The 17,682-nt window shown below is 44.7% G+C and overlaps 1 protein-coding gene across 3 annotated transcripts in view; it reads right to left on the reverse strand.

Moving 5' to 3' along the window:
• PTPN13 (protein tyrosine phosphatase non-receptor type 13) overlaps positions 1–16,566 on the reverse strand; it is a 427,557-nt gene extending 410,991 nt beyond the window's left edge. For all 3 annotated transcript variants that reach the window (XM_075351805.1, XM_075351812.1, XM_075351792.1), the window contains exon 1: positions 16,166–16,566. The gene's annotated coding sequence lies outside the window, so the exon portion shown is untranslated. The remainder of the gene's footprint in view (positions 1–16,165) is intronic.
• Positions 16,567–17,682: the final 1,116 nt, after the last annotated feature.

Here is a 17,682-nt window from a genome sequence, read left to right on the forward strand (position 1 = left end):
GTCCACAGGTCCCATCGGGGCATCCGTCCGGACCGCCCCTCCCCCATTCTGCAAAACGTGCTCCGGACGCATGCGCCCGACAGGGCCATTCACTGTTATGGAGCGCACTGCGTTAGCATGTGCTCGGTTTTGTGCAATTTTGTGCACATATACGTTTCTGCAGACGGACACCCGAACATAGACCACCTACGTTCGGGTGTCCGTCTGCAGAAACGTATATATGCACAAAATTGCACAAAACAGAGCACACGCTAACGCAGTGCGCTCCATAACAGTGAATGGCCCTGCCTGGCGCATGCGTCCGGAGCACGTTTTGCAGAGTGGGGGAGGGGCGGTCCAGACGGATGCCCCGACGGGACCTGTGGACGTAGAGAAAAATGCAATGTGAAAGGGGCCTAATAGCAGGTTCGGCCAACTTCACTCTGATAGGTATTCTTTACACAGCAGCTACTAAAATAAACTGGTGAACATGCCATACCAAGGGTGAAAAGAGTCTGTCTGCGTAGGTTTCTCTATGCTCCTTCACTGGTTTCACACATTGCAGAATATGCTGTAAATATAGCATATAGAATAAAAGACTAGGTGGTGTAATGCTACTTTTTTTGTGTAATTAATTTGTAAAGATAAGGGTTTAGTTAGCGTTTTTTAGAAACTGCACAAATGTCAAAATGCAATATATCATATATATATATTTTTGACAGCATCTCATACGTCTCAGCCTAAAATAGTAAATATACAGGTGTAGTTTTGTTGCAGATTTTCTATTGTGTTTTTGCACAGCTTTCTAAAGTTTTTCCTACTGATATCATGAAGCAATGACGGCTAAAGGGGTGTCTCATCAAAAACAACCCCTTTCAGATTTGAGCTATAGAGGTCTGGAAAAAGCTGCAGACAGGCAATTTTCTGGCAATGGTCAATGAAATATGTCCATCTATGTAACAGATCAATATGTCAGAGTAAGAGCTGTTATAGTGTGAGTCTTTATTGCAGTTCACAGTGGGGTGCTCCAAATTTAAATATACAAATTATTGTCTATGGAGCTGGTCCATGGCCTTGTTTTCTTGACTAGTTGTCAAAACGGAGATATGCTGCATTCTATTCGGTTCATTGATCAAAACTAAACATTCAAGTGTATAGGTTCAAGAAAAACTTGGACAGCACATGGATACCATACGTTTTGCATCCTATTGCGTTCTGATTTCCTTTTTAAGTTTCAGGATATGTTCACACAATGTCATCAGAGTACTTTTTGTTGTGGAAATTTTCTGGAATTGAGGTAAAAGCAAATAGCTTTTTCGGTGATTTTCAAAAATCGCTGTAAAAATAAGGAACCTTTACCACCACAATTTTGTATGAAGTCTTAAAGAGGTGGTTCACTACTCTGCAATAGTGACATCTCTGTGGTAGGGAAGGCTTTTTCTAAATAGCTTGTTCAGCCAAATCTGCCTGAGAGTGGCACTACCGTGGTCTGCTCTTGCCCATCGTGTGACCTCCTGGGCTCAGTGACCTCTGAGATCTGGTCATGTCACGTCACGGCAACGTCCAGTAGACCTAACATCATCGAGCCCGGCCCCAGTCTTCCTGAGTGATGGGGCTGTGTTTCACTGCTCATCACAGCCAGCATTTCACACATTCCCTCCTTCGCTGCAGAGCTCAGCAAGCAGGAGAAATGCTGGGCTGTGACAAATGTTGAAATGCCGCCCACAGCCCAGTCACTCAGGAAGACTGTGGCCGGCCCCGATTATGTCAAGTCAACTGGAAGTTGCCAAGACATCACTGGATCCCAGAGGTTATGGGGCCCCAGGGGTCACTTCATGAGGAAGAGTGGACCACGATAGCGCTGCTCACAGGCAGAATTGGCTGAACAAGGTATTTACAAAAAGCTTTCCCCATCAGTTTTAGAGATATGGTCACTATTGCAGAGTAGTGAACCTACCCTTTAAGGTCTCCATACACATTAGACTAATGTTGGCTGAACAGATATATTGACGGGTTCAGCCGATGGTCTGATCAGTATGGGAGCATTGGCCCAATGATGGTCGGGAGATATGTTGATGGCGCATAGCCAATTTAAGACGGTCGATTGCATTGTTCTCCCTGAGATAAGCCAGTGGATGACATATCAACTGGCAGCTCTCTCATGGAGAACACAGAGCGCTTCGCTGAGTGAGTGCTCCTGTGTACGGCAAATCGGCTTAGATAGCTGTTGGCCAACAGCCAAATAATGTGTGTACAGCCTTAGCTGTAAATGACAAAAACTTGTTACAGTTAAATGATAGAAAGCTGAAATAGCTTCCCGACAGGACTAAAAAAGAATATGTGAACAATAGGTAAATTTAGAAGCCAGGGTAGTTTTCTGTATGTAATAAGCTCTGCTCTTCGACAGGTCAAAGTTACAGAGTTTCTTTTTTCTTTAAATAATCCTCAATTTTCATTCATTTAGGAAGTAATCTGCAGCTCTAGTCCACATTCCGCAGCACAAAGGCATTGCATTCCAGTCTATTGGTAAAATGTTAATCCGATTAAGTTGTGCCACTGTACAATCAAAAAGAGCTAGAGGTTAACCAGTGGTAAACCATGAAGCAAAAAGTTAATATATTAACAAGTGCGTCCTACAATTAATATGCAATGGTTGCCTGGAGCAGAATGTATTAGAATTCTAAGGCGGTGATTTTTACATAAACCCGGTTTAACATGGTAGTAGCTACTGTTATGTGGGAAGAAATAATACAACACATATACACAGTACTGCGCAATCAATTTCATCAGGAGTGGAAAAATGCTGAAAAATAAGAATGGTTGAAAAAAATAGAAATGTTAATAGTTTATTTTTAACAATTAACAAGATATAAAGTAAGTGAACAAAAGAGAAATCTAAACCACACATTTTCTTCCAAACAGGTTAAAAGTATCGATTTCATTTACAAGCAGCTTTTGAAAGAAAGAGATTGTTCCAAACATCTTGGTAAACTAACCACAGATCTTCTATGGATGTAAACTGTGCAAATCCTTCTCTCTTTACCTGTAATCTCAGAAAGACTTGATGTTGAGAACAGGGAAGGTTTTGTAGGGGCCATATCATTACGTGCAGGAGTCCTCGTTATTCTTTATGCTGAAGATAATTCTTAATATTAGTGACTATGTTTGGGGTCGTTATCATGCTGCAGAATAAATTTGGAGCTAATCAGACACCACCCCGATCTGTTTGCATGATGGAAAAGTATCTGCCTGTATTTTTCAGTATTAAGGACAGCATTAATTTGACCAAATCCCCAACTCCAATTGCAGAAGTAATAAGAACAGTCAGATTAGTAAGTTATAGACCTGTCTAAAGAGGTTTATCTTAAGGACACGCTTAAAAAACTGGAGACAATGAGAATTTAGCCGCCATCATACGTCCATTTAAAAAAAAGCAAAAAAGCAAAAAAATACAACACGTGTGGCACGTTCTGTTTTGATCATCCATGTGTACATATGTGTCATCTGTTTGTTATTCGTTTGCCGTCCTTGTGCATGTGTACTGATGTCACCGTTCATCAAAGGCGCCGTGTCTCACACAGCCCAGTGTAACCCGGAATTGTGTCAAAGCAAAGTCTAGGCGGTGGCAGGACGATGCTTTCAATAGCATATTCCTGCACCCAATCTACACCTCCTGGCAAAAAAGCGGGCGGTCATTGTTCTATGGCTGTACGCTGTGCCTTCAGATGTAGCAGAGCTGGAATCGTCATGGAACCTCCTGTGGATTATGTCGGACCTGCAGGAGTGTTTTGGGGGTTAATAAATTGGTGAAAGAGGTTGGGTTTTTTGTATTTTATTTCAAATAAAGGACTAATCTATTGCTTAGTGGCAGCTGGAAGTTATTAACCCTTTATTACCCCGATTGCCACCGCACCAGGGCAATCAGGAAGAGCCGGATGAAGTTTCGGGATTGTCACATCTAATGGATGTGACAATCCTGAGCAGGTGCAGGCTGCTATTTTTAGGCTGGGTGGGTCTGGGGTCCCCAGCCTGAGAATACGAGCCCCCAGCTGTCGAGCTTTAGCATGGCTGGGTATCAAAATTGTGGGGGACCACACGATGTTTTTTAAATTTATTTATTTAAATAATTAAAAATGCGGTTCCTCTTACTTCGATACACAGGCAAGATAAGAGCACGGCTGGTGGCTGCAGCCTGTAGCCATATGCTCTATCAGTGCTGGGTATCATAATACAAGGGGACCCTACAACAATTTATCTATTTATTTTTATACCACGATATAGTCAGACGCTGTCACACAGGCTGGGGCATGTCTAACTGCAATCAATCATAGATGCCAGGACTGCCGGTCGGTGGGGGAAACAGTGAATATGTTTGAGGCTAATGAGCGGCCTCGGAAGAAGAGTGAGCGGTCCGGAAGCACTCGGTAAGTCAGTAGTATAACGCACTTGCTTTATTTTTACTTTTTTTTTTTCTTTTCTTTCCTGAGTTGCCAGATCTAGATCATTAGCTATCGGAAACCACTGTACTTTTACAGTCCGGGTACACCCATCACTAATCTCTATAGCATTCACTGCTGTCTAAACACACATGCAAAGTAAGGCAAAATGCTACAATCATGCAGCAAATCCGCAATAATTTTTATACCTGAGTTTTTATAGTATTTTTGACTGACATCATTGAAGTCAATGGGTGATAAAACGCTGCAAAAACACTGAAAAAATTGACATGCTGCAGATAATTTTGTGCACCAACACTGGAAGTCACAAATAAGCAACGCGTACATGACACTTCAGGATTCTCATTGACTTTGCTGGCATCGGGATTCCATTCAATATTTGTGACATACCTGTACTCAAATGCATCAAAAAGCGTGATAAAAAGGCAATGTGTGCACACAGCCTTATTGTTCACAGCATAAACTGCATAAGGGTACTTTCACACTTGCGTTCAGCGGAGTCCGTCACTATGGAGAATAGAGCAGGCCGTTAATGCACTGCGCTATTCTCCATAGACTTGTATGGACAACGCACTGTAACGCAAGTGTCAGCGTTGCATCCGCTGGATGACGCAGCGTCGTTATTTTGACGCTGAGTCGGGCGGAAGGAACACAGCATGTAACTTTTTTTGAGCAGCGCAATCCGTTGGATTTCACTGCGCATGCTTTTTTTTTTTTTTTTAAATCACAAACTTTATTTTGTCTCTCGGTGGCTGAAAGTTCAGCTGAGTTCCCCCCCGCCCGCCGGCATGTGAGAGCACTCAGCTGAGCGACCGGCCGTCGGCTATTGGGAGCGATCAGCTGAACGCCCGCCCGCCGGCATGCCCGGCCGCCGGCATGTGATAGCGCTCAGCTGAGCGACCGGCCGCCGGCTATTGAGAGTGATCAGCTGATCGTTCACAATAGTCTGGTGCCGGTAAAACTGTAAAGAAGAAAAATAAATACATAAAAAAAAAAACAAAAAAAACTTTCCGTTGTTTTGTACGATCCGGAGCATCCGTTGTTTTGTACGATCCGGAGCATCCGTTGTGCCACTATATGCAACGCATCCATTGCATCCGTCACACAATGCAATGCAACAGAAGCCGTTCAACGCAAGTGTGAAAGTAGCCTTACTGTAAAACTGTACTTCTCAGACAGAATAGCACAGAAACACATAAATGGGTACAGAAAGTGGCAATAAAAAAACAACTGCTAACTACATGGTAATTGTCATTCTCTGGGGATTCACAGTATACAGATAAACACTGCACACAGAACACCTCTCATACCATCAGAGAGAAAGTAACACTGCTAATCCAAGGAGAAAAAAACTGTTTGTTTCCTACCACTGCAAACAATGGAACAAGTGCTATAACCAAACTGTTATTTCCTTAAAACACCTATAATACAATGTTCTATCCACTAAACACATCATTCTATGGCCACGATCTGCTTGTCAGTAGTAGAAACTAGGCAGTGCACACATAATTAGCAATGAAATAAAAAGGCCAAGGCTGATGTCTCATAGCATTGTTTCGTATCTACAGTGTGTCCACCCATATCCTGTGCACCGCCATTATCTTGAGAACGGCGGCAGCTATAGGCATAGAAGTGGTGTCTAGGTATAGTAAAGTAGCCATGCGCTACGCAATGAAACCACCTATAGCGCCATCTGGTGGAAAACAACGGAGTTAGCATTTTTTATCTTGAAAATGGAACAAGATAAGATAGAGAAATAAAGTGAGTTAAAAAATTGTAGGGCATCATCAATTGAATACGATTCGACACCTTGCATACAGAAATGCTATGATATGAAACCCATGACCCCCCCAAAACATTTAATGCTGGTCACGCATATGGCGCTCATTTAACGTTGATGCTCAAAGTGGCCACCGTCAGCTGCAATGCACATCTGGACTCTGGACAGCATACTGTATCTTGCTCCACGTTGTGCAATATGGTAGGTGACACATTTGCACAAGCATCTGTGATACGTCGTCGTAGGTCCTGCAATGTTGGTGGAGGGGTCGCATACACCTGCTGTTTGATGTGACCTCACAGAAAGAAGTCCAATGGGGTCAGGTCAGGTGAGCGTGGAGGCCACTCCACGCAGCCACCATACCCAATGACTTGTAGGAAGGTCTCCATGAGGTATCGCTTCACGTCCGCAGCCTTCTGAGTTTTACACGTTCTAATCATAGCATTTCTGTATGCAAGGTGTCGATTTGTATTGAATTGATGATGCCCTACAACCTTGTAATTCACTTTTTTCCTCTATCTTGTTCGGTTTTCGTGATAACAATACTAACTCCGTTGTTTTCCACCAGGTGGCGCTATAGGTGGTTTCATTGCGTAGCGCATGGCTACTTTACTATACCTAGACACCACTTCTATGCCTATAGCTGCCGCCGTTCTCAAGTTAATGGCGGTGGACAGGATATGGGTGGACACACTGTAGAGTCATCATAGACATTTCAACCCAAGGGTAAAATCTGACTTCTGTCATGACTTAAAGACCCCCGACTGCACTAAGGCTGCTCACATATAGAATGTCAGGCACAGTATAGCACAATACAGCATTACTGTTCACCATAATAGATTTCTCAAAAATGACACTGGCTACACCCGAGCAGTGACCGAAAATATTCAACATGTCACGTTTTTAACAAACATCTAATAGGATCTTATGTCATTGAGAAGATGGACTGACAATGGCAACAGATGGTCTAATTCTGTGATTGCGGAAGAATGAAATCACAAGTCTATGGTCAGCTCTAAATAAGCCCTTACACCAGGTTCTCACTAATGTTCATGATGGGTAACAAAGAAAGGCACTAATCTTATTTCCCCGAACATAGTCATTTAAGCAGTATAAATGCTAGGTCTTGGTAGTTTCCATCACATGATGTGACATATGGAGGAAGCTTAATGCAGGTCACTCTCTATGATGACATCCGCATTCACCTTCTGACCGGCACTAGCAGACATGCTGCTAGACTCCCCAGCTGGTGCAGTATGTAAGAAGCAGCACCAAAATCTGATGAATCATGGTCCGGGAGAACAAACGAACTTGGGTAATTACAAGGGCAAAAACAAGACACATTTCATTAACATAATAGCAAACATTCTTCATTACTTGCTATATATAATTTGCACCAACACATATACTGTGTATATATATATATAATGTGTAGTGTGATTTCATATTTGCTCCATTTCCCCAGGATAATCAGCCACACATTTCATTTCAGCCATTCCTCTTCTTTACTAAGTCAACCATACATGTCAAGGAGGATTGTGATAACTAGGGATGAGCGAGTCCAAACGGTAAAGTTCATGTCCAAGTTCTGGTACCGTTCGTATGTTAATGAAGTTTGTTCAAAGTTTCATTGCATGCAGACGTTGCCTGTACACTGCTGTGAACAATAAAGAAAAAAATGTGGGCTCCACCCTTTTTTTAATAACCAGTGCAAGTAAAGCAGACACCTGTAGGCTGCAGCCCTCAGCTTTACCTTGGCTGATTATCAAAAATAGAGGGGCCCTCATGCCGTTTTTAAATTACTTATTTAAATAATAATAAAAAAATATTTTTGATAATCATCCAAAGTAAAGCTGGGGACTGATATCAGGCTGGGAAAGGTTATGGTTATTTGGACTGCCCCAGCCTAAAAATAGCTGCCACCCCAGAAGTTGCACGTTCATTAGAGCTTTGCCTAGCTCTTTCCGATTGCCCTGATGTGGCAGCAATCAAGGTAAAACTTTTGAGGTTGATGTCAGCTGTAGATTAACAGCTGGCATCAAGCCCAGGGGTTAGTAGTGGATAGGCGTCTAGCACAGTGTTTCCCAACTCCAGTCCTAAGGGCCCACCAACAGGGCATGTTTTCAGGATTTTATTTGAACAGGTGATAATTTAATCACCTGCACACGTGATGATTCTAGCTCCAGTGCATTGCAAAGGAAATCCTGAAAACATGCATTGTTGGTGGGCCTTGAGGACTGGAGTTGGGGAACACTGGTCTATCAGACACCCCTATTACTAACCAGGCAAGCGTAGAGTTAAAAACAAAAACAAAACACACACAGGGAAAAAAAAGTTTATTTGAATAAAGACTCAACCCCACTCCCTCGTTCACCAATTTATTAAGTAAAAAAAAATCCTGGACATTCCGACATAATCAAATGGAGTAATGTCCCACAAAGTCCATCAATTCTTATGGAGCTTCATTCCGAAATGTTTTCAAAACGATGCTCTATAGGTCCCTACTACCGGTCAGTGGTAGGTACAAAATTTCTTGAGAGCATGAGAAATTCCGGGCCTGCCGTTGACCGGCAGTGACCTATGAGGAGCCTCATTCTGAGAATGTTCACAGAACAAAGCTCCATAGGAATCGATGGAAGTTGTATGACATTAGAAAATTTGATTACATTGAAACTTCCAGCATTTCATTTGAATTAATAAATTGGTAAAAAAAAGGAGCCTTTATTCAAATAAACTGTGTGTGTTTTGTTTTTTTTAACTCTAAACTTACCGGGTTAGTAATGGGGGTGTCTGACAGTCACCTATCCATTACTAATCCCTGGGCTTAATTCCAGCTGGCAATACACTGTTCACATCAACCCCAAAACTATTACCCCAATTGCCATTGCACCAGGGCAATTGGAAAGAGCTGGGAAAAGCACCAGAAGAGGCGTATCTAATGGATGCGCCACTTCTGGGGTAGCTGCAGGCTGCTATTTTAATTTTGGGAGGGGCCAAATAGCTATGGGCCCTACCATCTTGATATTACAAGCCCCCAGCTGTCTGCTTTACCTTTGGCTGGTTATCAAAAATAAAGCTGAGCCCACACCATTTTTTTTAAAATGCTTTATCTAAACATTTTTAAAAAACTGTGTGGGATCCCATTTATTTTTGATAACAAGCTAAGGTAAAGCAGAAAGCAGAGGACTGCAGCCCTCTGCTGTCTGTTTTACCAGCACTGGTTATCAAAAATAGATGGGAGCCCTCGTCATTTTTTATTATTTATTCCCTATCCACATTTCTTTGCAGGGCAATTTCCCCCATTTTGCAGCCCCTAGCTCTTATTACGACCATTTTACAACACAAAATTTGGATCCCCATTTACTTATATGGGGTCCGGGGTCAAGTTCTGGTCCTGAACCAAACTTTTAACTAAAGTACGGCCGAACCCAGTGAACCCAAACTTTCAGGGGTCTGCTCATCTCTAGTTATAACCAACAGCCTATCAACTTCCGATTGCATCTAGCGATATTAAGTCATCAGCCAAGTTTACTGTAGTTTACATGCTATATGGGTACCTGGGGTTAGGACAAGTCACTAATGTAAATTTAATATTCTACCTTTATGTATTTGCCTAGATACATACAAAAAGTCTGATATAAAAATATTTTATTTTCTTATGGTGTAATTTTTATTAATTGTAAAAAAGTAGAAAGGTGTGATTAGGGCACTCTACCACCAAGTTTCAGCCCCCCATCCATTTCTAAAAAGAAGAACTGACATTTTGCAGACAGCCTAGCCCAGGGGTGGGCAATTAATTTTCCCATGGGACCATGAAAGACTGTGACTGGTCTGGAGGGCTGAATCAATAGGCTGAAATTAATTCTGCTCAATATTAACATATTAATTATAGTTATTTTATGTTAATTACACCACTTAATAAAGAGCAGAATTAATTATGCTGAAATCCCCTTACATACAGTATGAGCCCATGCACAGCCCCTATATACAGCAAGAGCCCACACACAGCCCCTATATACAGTATGAGCCCTCACACGACCCCTATATACAGCATGAGCCCACACACAGCCCCCCTATATACAATATGAGCCCTCACACAGCCCCCTATATACAGCATGAGCCCACACACAGACCCCTATATAAAGCATGAGCCCACACACAGCCCCCTATATACAGTATGAGCATCCACACAGCCCCTGTATACAGCATGAGCCCACACACAGCCCCCTATATACAGCATGAACCCACACACAGCCCCCCGATATACAGCATGAGCTCCCCCACACAGCACGAACCCACACACAGCCCCCTATATACAGTATGAACCCTCACAGTCCCCCTTTATACAGTATGAGCATCCACACAGCCCCCTATATACAGCATTAGCCCACACACAGCCCCCTATATACAGCATGAGCCCACACACAGCCACTATATACAGTATGAGCCCACACACAGCCCCCTATATACAGTATGAGCCCACACACAGCCCCCTATATACATCATGAGCCCACACACAGCTCCCTATATAAAGGATGAGCCCTCACACAGGCCCCCCTATATACAGTATGAGCTCCCACACAGCCCCCTATATACAGCATGAGCCCACACACAGCCCCCTATATTCAGTATGAGCGCTCACACAGCCCCATATATACAGTATGAGAAAACACACAGCCCCCTATATACAGCATGAGCCCACACACAGCTCCCTATATACAGTATGAGGCCACACACAGCTCCCTATATACAGCATAAGCCCACACACAGCCCCCTATATAAAGTATGAGCCCTCACACAGCCCCCTATATACAGCATGAGCCCACACACAGCCCCCTATATACAGTATGAGCCCACACACAGCCCCCTATATACAGCATGAGCCCACACACAGCCCCCTATATACAGTATGAGCCCACACACAGCCCCCTATATACAGCATGAGCCCACACACAGCCCCCTATATACAGCATGAGCCCACACACAGCCCCCTATATACAGTATGAGCCCACACACAGCCCCCTATATACAGCATGAGCCCACACACAGCCCCCTATATACAGCATGAGCCCACACACAGCCCCCTATATACAGTATGAGCCCACACACAGCCCCCTATATACAGCATGAGCCCACACACAGCCCCCTATATACAGCATGAGCCCACACACAGCCCCCTATATACAGCATGAGCCCACACACAGCCCCCTATATACAGCATGAGCCCACATACAGCCCCCTATATTCAGTATGAGCGCTCACACAGCCCCATATATACAGTATGAGAAAACACACAGCCCCCTATATACAGCATGAGCCCACACACAGCTCCCTATATACAGCATGAGCCCACACACAGCCCCCTATATACAGCATGAGCCCACACACAGCCCCCTATATACAGTATGAGCCCACACACAGCCCCCTATATACAGCATGAGCCCACATACAGCTCCCTATATACAGTATGAGCCCACACACAAACTCCTATATACAGCATGAGCCCTCACACACACAAGCACCCTATATACAGTATGAGCCCACACACAGCCCCCTATATACAGTATGAGCCCTCACACAGCCCCCTATATAGAGTATGAGCCCACACACAGCTCCCTATATACAGTATGAGCCCACACACAGCTCCCCTATATACAGTATGAGCCCTCACACAGCCCCCTATATAGAGTATGAGCCCACACACAGCTCCCTATATACAGTATGAGCCCTCACTCAGCCCCCCTATATACAATATGAGCCCCCACACAGCCCCTTTCATACAGTATGGGGCCCAACGTAGCCTCTCAATATACATTATGATTAAGAACATGTACGTTCGAACAGTGTAAATATCGATATTTTATTAGAAATAGATATCCCCCTTATTGCTCTAACCAAACGTTTTTGGGATTGGTTAATGAATTTTCAATAAGTGGCGTTACAATCTATTGTCATTCCGTATGCCATAGGTACCGGACCAATTCGAACATTAGCGCATACACATTTTGTAGTTAGGAATGATGAGGTGTTGGCACAAGGTAAGGAAGGTGGAAGGAAATAAAACCTCACTGGATAAGAAACAGAAATGTCATCTATAAAAACTCGAGCTTTGTTACGTATCTTCCAGGGGAGTCCAGATCCTTCCAGGCACTTGATCTTTTACACAATATCTGTATTTACAGTAAGTCACAGTATATGGATGTAATAAGACTCTCGTCCTTCCCGCATAGGTCTGAGCAGAAAATGACTCATGTCACAATTACAGGCGAATAAATACATTGCAATAGCGGTGTAATGAGTTCATTCCCAGCCAAGACAAGCTCAGCATGGAGTCGGGAACACGAGTCTTTCCTAACACTGTATATACTGTATGTGGTCCTGCGATACGAGTCTAGAGTGGTGGTTGAATATCAGATCAATGAGCGAGTACATGTACAAACAATGAATTGTGGATCCTAAACCCAAAGTTTGTAGACGCAGTGGTTCTTCCAAATGAATTTACATATTGTGATGATATTAATAATTAGTGGTGTAGTAGTGCCCATTATCAAAGTGTATGAAGGTACCTTTACTTACATACACAATACCATCCAGGATTTACTTTCTATTCCAACATCAGGAAATGGTATAAGTAAATAAATAAAAAAATCACCATTTAAATCCCCCCTCACCGCCTTTCCAGCCCTCCTCTCCGGTTTCTGTTTACTTAGCTGCAGTAATCAGGTGGTAGCCCCGCCATCAGTTTCTATTGCCATGCATACAGGCCTGACTGTTGAGGAAAGTGATGGCTGCAGTCGTCAGATAGATGAGCAGCACATAATTGGTGCAGCAAAGTAAGCGCAGACAAGCCCTGGATTTTACTTTTTTTTTCTTCTTCAAATTCTATGCTGTTAGAAAACTTTTTTTTCTACATTGTGGAAAATCACTTTAATTGTAAAATTGCACTTTCATGGAGCTATTGTTAATAGTCTATGATCGGGGGGGGGTAATAATAGAAGTCGCAGAGGGTGCGACTGCTACCAGGCCTATGTGGGAAGGGGACTTGCCGACGCCAGGATCCCTGGTCTCAAAATCAGGTGAAATGTATTGCAACACAAAGACCTGCCAGCTTCCTGCACCGCAATGATGCCGGCCAATTAGAGGCTGGAAGCAGACATCGGTTTGCCCATGAAGTGTGGTGCATAGCACTGCAAATGCTGGTATTCTGAAGTCTATCGGCTTCTGCAACAGCTATAGAGGAGTACTCCATACATCGTGGGAGCGGGGAAAAGTAAGAATCATTTGTTTCTTTTTAATATATGCTGGAGAAGAAAGGAGGACATTATTACTAGAAGGTGCCTAGGATAAGGGGCCCTTCTACCAGGATGGGGGGACATTATACTAGGAAGGAGCCCAGGATGGTGGACATTATACCAGGAAAGAGCCCAGAATGGGGTATGTTGTTATAGGATGGGGGTCATTATTACTGGAAGAGCCCAGGAACGGGAACATTATTACCAGAAGGGGATATTATATGAAGTGGCCCAGGATAGGCTATATTATTAAATAAGGAGCTCAGTAGAGGGGACACAAATGATACAGAATATTATACCAGTGCCAGGATGTGGGACATTATACCAGGAAGGGGCCACGGATGGAAGACATTATACCAGGAAGGAGCCCAGGATGGTGGACATTATACCAGGAAAGAGCCCAGGATGGGGTATGTTGCTATAGGATGGGGGGCATTATTACTGGAAGAGCCCAGGAAGGGGAACATTTTTACCAGAAGGGGATATTATATGAAGTGGCCCAGGATGGGCTATATTATTAAATAAGGGGCCCAGTACAGGGGACATAATTAAATGATACAGAATATTATACCAGGGCCAGGATGTGGGACATTATACAAGGAAGGGGCCAAGGATGGAGGACATTATTACATGGTCAGTTAATACGCATATCTCATAGGATCTAGAACGCTACAAGGGCCAATATGATCAATATGCAGGTGGGGGTGTTTAAGTCCAAATTTTGCACCGGGGCTTATCGGGCTTTCGTTACGCTACTGTCTATGATAACTGTTGATCCATCGTTCCACTTCCATATAAGGCTAGTTTCACACTTGCGTTGGACAGCTTCCGTAGCATTGCGTTGTGTTACGGATGCAACGGATGTGTTGCATATAGTGGCACAACGGATGCTACGGATCGTACAAAATAACGGAAAGCTTTTTTTTTTTTTCTTCTTTCTTTACAGTTTTAAAGCTGATTGCTCTCAATAGCCGGCGGCTCAGCTGAGCGCTGTCACTTGCCGGCGGCCGGGCATGCCGGCGGGTGAGCGCTCAGCTGAGCGCTGTCACTTGCCGGCGGCCGGTCGCTCAGCTGAGCGCTGTCACTTGCCGTCGGCCGAGCATGCCGGCGGGCGAGCGCTCAGCTGAGCGCTGTCACTTGCCGTCGGCCGAGCATGCCGGCGGGCGAGCGCTCAGCTGAGCGCTGTCACTTGCCGGCGGCCGAGCATGCCGGCGGGCGAGCGCTCAGCTGAACGTTCGGCCACTGTGAGACAAAAGAAAGTTTGTGATTTAAAAAAAAAAAAGAGCATGCGCAGTGAAATCCTGAGGATTCCGCTGCTCAAAACAACGTTACATGCTGCGTTCCTCCCGCTGGGCGGAAGCAACGGAGCGTCGCCCAGCGGAAGCAACGCAGGTCCTTTTGGCACAATCCGTCACCCATACAAGTCTATGGGAAACAGCGGAATCCGTTAACGGATTCCGCTGTTTTCCAAAAGGGCGGATTGTAATGGAAGGAAAACAACGCAAGTGTGAAAGTACCCTAATGCATAAGTGCGTACGACACAGTTCTTGCACAGGGGTGAACACAGTCCAAACAGGGGCCAACGTGCAAAAACATAATGTGGGCTCTTTGCAGTCCAGTAGCTCATCATAATTCAGCCCCTTATGTATGTGACAGTAGCTGCTTTGGCAGTGTTAGTGACCGCGCACCTCTTGGGCTCCTGTACGGCTGCTCCAATAGTACGTCATCCCTGCTCTGACAAATATGTTTATAGTAAAGTGCATTAAAAGGTTAATAACTTTTTTTTTTATTTGTGCTACTATTTTTAGTCAATTATATCCAGCAGTATCATAAAGGTGGCACGGTGGCTCAGTGGTTAGCACTGCAGTCTTGCAGCGCTGGGGTCCTAGGTTCAAATCCCACCAAGGACACCATCTGTAAGGAGTTTGTATGTTCTCCCCGTGTTTGTGTGGGGTTCCTCCAGGTTTTCCAGTTTCCTCCCACACTCCAAAGACAGATAGGGACTCTAGATTGTGAGCCCCAATGGGGACAGTGTTCCTGATTTACTAGTTACAGTGTTACTAAAGTGCTATGGATTAATGGTGAATATATAATAGCATTTAGTAAAATACTTTTTTTTTTAATCACAACCTGTAAATAAGGACTACTCTCTGGTGCAGTACAATCCCAGTCCTGTGAACTCATTGTGCTCTCACATGGCTTTAATGAACTGTCCTTTTCTAGGGGAGGAAACACTCACATGGAAAACAGAGGCTTCATTCCCAATAGTGGAGCAGAATCACATCACTCATCCAAACTATAACTTATAGGGAAGTGATGGAGGGGAAAAGAGGAATCCAGCAAACCCAAAACTAGGCCTCTCCAACATAGCAGGTCTGCTGCGGGATCCCCTCACAATGAGGCAGCAGCCCACCCCCTCCCAGGTTCAGAGCTGGGCCAGATTACCACTTGGGAGCACTGAAGGTGTTAAATGTGTGTCCAGTGACTTAACACATTCAGTGCCACAGGGAGAATGCTGAATGTATCTCCTCCTGTGTACACATCAAGCTGTATTATAATAATGCACACAAACAATAAACAAGCACAATAAGTAGAGGAAACAAGCAACAAGTGCCCCCCCCAGAGCCTGAGAGCTGCAGTGTGCAGCCATGGCTTACCTCTGGAAGGGGCTCTAGTGTATATGCATCAGTCTCCACACTTTCCCCTTCTTTCTCCTCTTCTCCAGATCCTGGGGGTCAGATTACTTTGTCTAGAAGTTTTACAGAGACAGGAGCAAGAGAAGAAAACATCCAGGAGGGCAGCAGCAACATGAGCATCTCCTGGTGCACAGCCTGCCAGGGCCCTCCAGAGAGTGTGCCCAGGCCCAGGACCACATGCCAAGGGCACAGATCACCAAATCCCAGCTCTCCAGAGACACACAGGGGAGCACAGGCGTGTGGGAGCTTCTATGGCAGCCTGTCCTGTGTGTCTCCCATGTCCAGCTGTAGTTCCCTCTTTGTTGTGAGGCTGCCTCTCTGCTGTGTGCTCCTGTGTGGGGCTGGAGCTTGTAACCATTGTAACAGGGACGCACAAGCTGCCAATCACACTGCCAGGCTCACCCTGCCTGACTCATCCCTCTCCACTCCCTCCTGGCCTTGGCAGAGGCTCTCTGCTGCCACCTAGTGCTGTGTTCTCACCCCTGCAGGGCGTGTATTCAGTGCAATTCTTCAATTTCGTTACTTATGTGGTGCAATACAGGGTAATATTGTGATATTGTTGTGATTTGGTCTCAGTAAGGCTGCTTTCACACATCCGGTTTTAGCAGTGCGGCTAAATCCGGCTCTAAAACCTATGCAACGGATGCGGCAAAAAAACAGTATCCTTTGCATAAGTTTTTACATGCGGCCCATCCGTTTTTTGCTGGTTGCAGCACGCTACTGAGCATGCACAGTGCAAAAAAACGCATGCAACGGCCGGATGCGTTTTTTGCCGCATCGTGCCACAACCGGCGTCCATAGGCATGCATTGGAAAAAGCGCTGCATCAGCCGGATGCGTTTTTTTTCGCCGGACAAAAAAACGTGCCAGGCAACGTTCCATCCGGCCGCCGCATGAGCTAAATATGCCGCATCCGGCAAAAACCGGACCAAACGCAAGGCCATGCGGCACAATCCAGCACTAATGAAAGTCTATGCGGAAAAAACGCAACCGGCGGCAAAAAAAAACCATTGCGTTTTTTCTGCAAAGAGACGAATTGTGCCGCACAGCAAAAAACGGATGTGTGAAAGCAGCCTAATTCATTTGTAAATTGCCTGAAGAAGGAGCTTTTGTGCTCTGAAAGCTTGCTAACATGATTTTTCAGGTTATCCTATAAAGCAGGGGTGGGGAACCTCAGGCCCTAGGGCCGCATGCGGCCCTTGATGACCTTTTCTGCGGCCCTCGGGCAAATTTCCTAGGACAGTAGTGCTTGGGCTGGCAGCCACATTTTTCAGTTTGCCGGCCCTTTAAACCCAGAGTTGTACAGTGAGCACGAGCATGCCAGTGCTCACTACTGAACGCTGCATGCACATGCATTGAAATAGTACGTCCTCAGTGTTGTGTATGACCTCAATAGTCTCCAGTGCTGTATGTTCCCCCACTGTCCCCAGTGCTGTATGTGTCCCCAGTGCTGTATGTGCCCTTACTGTCCTCAGTGCC

This window comes from Anomaloglossus baeobatrachus, chromosome 1 (assembly GCF_048569485.1).
Source record: "Anomaloglossus baeobatrachus isolate aAnoBae1 chromosome 1, aAnoBae1.hap1, whole genome shotgun sequence".
NCBI classification, from domain to species: Eukaryota; Metazoa; Chordata; class Amphibia; order Anura; family Aromobatidae; genus Anomaloglossus; species Anomaloglossus baeobatrachus.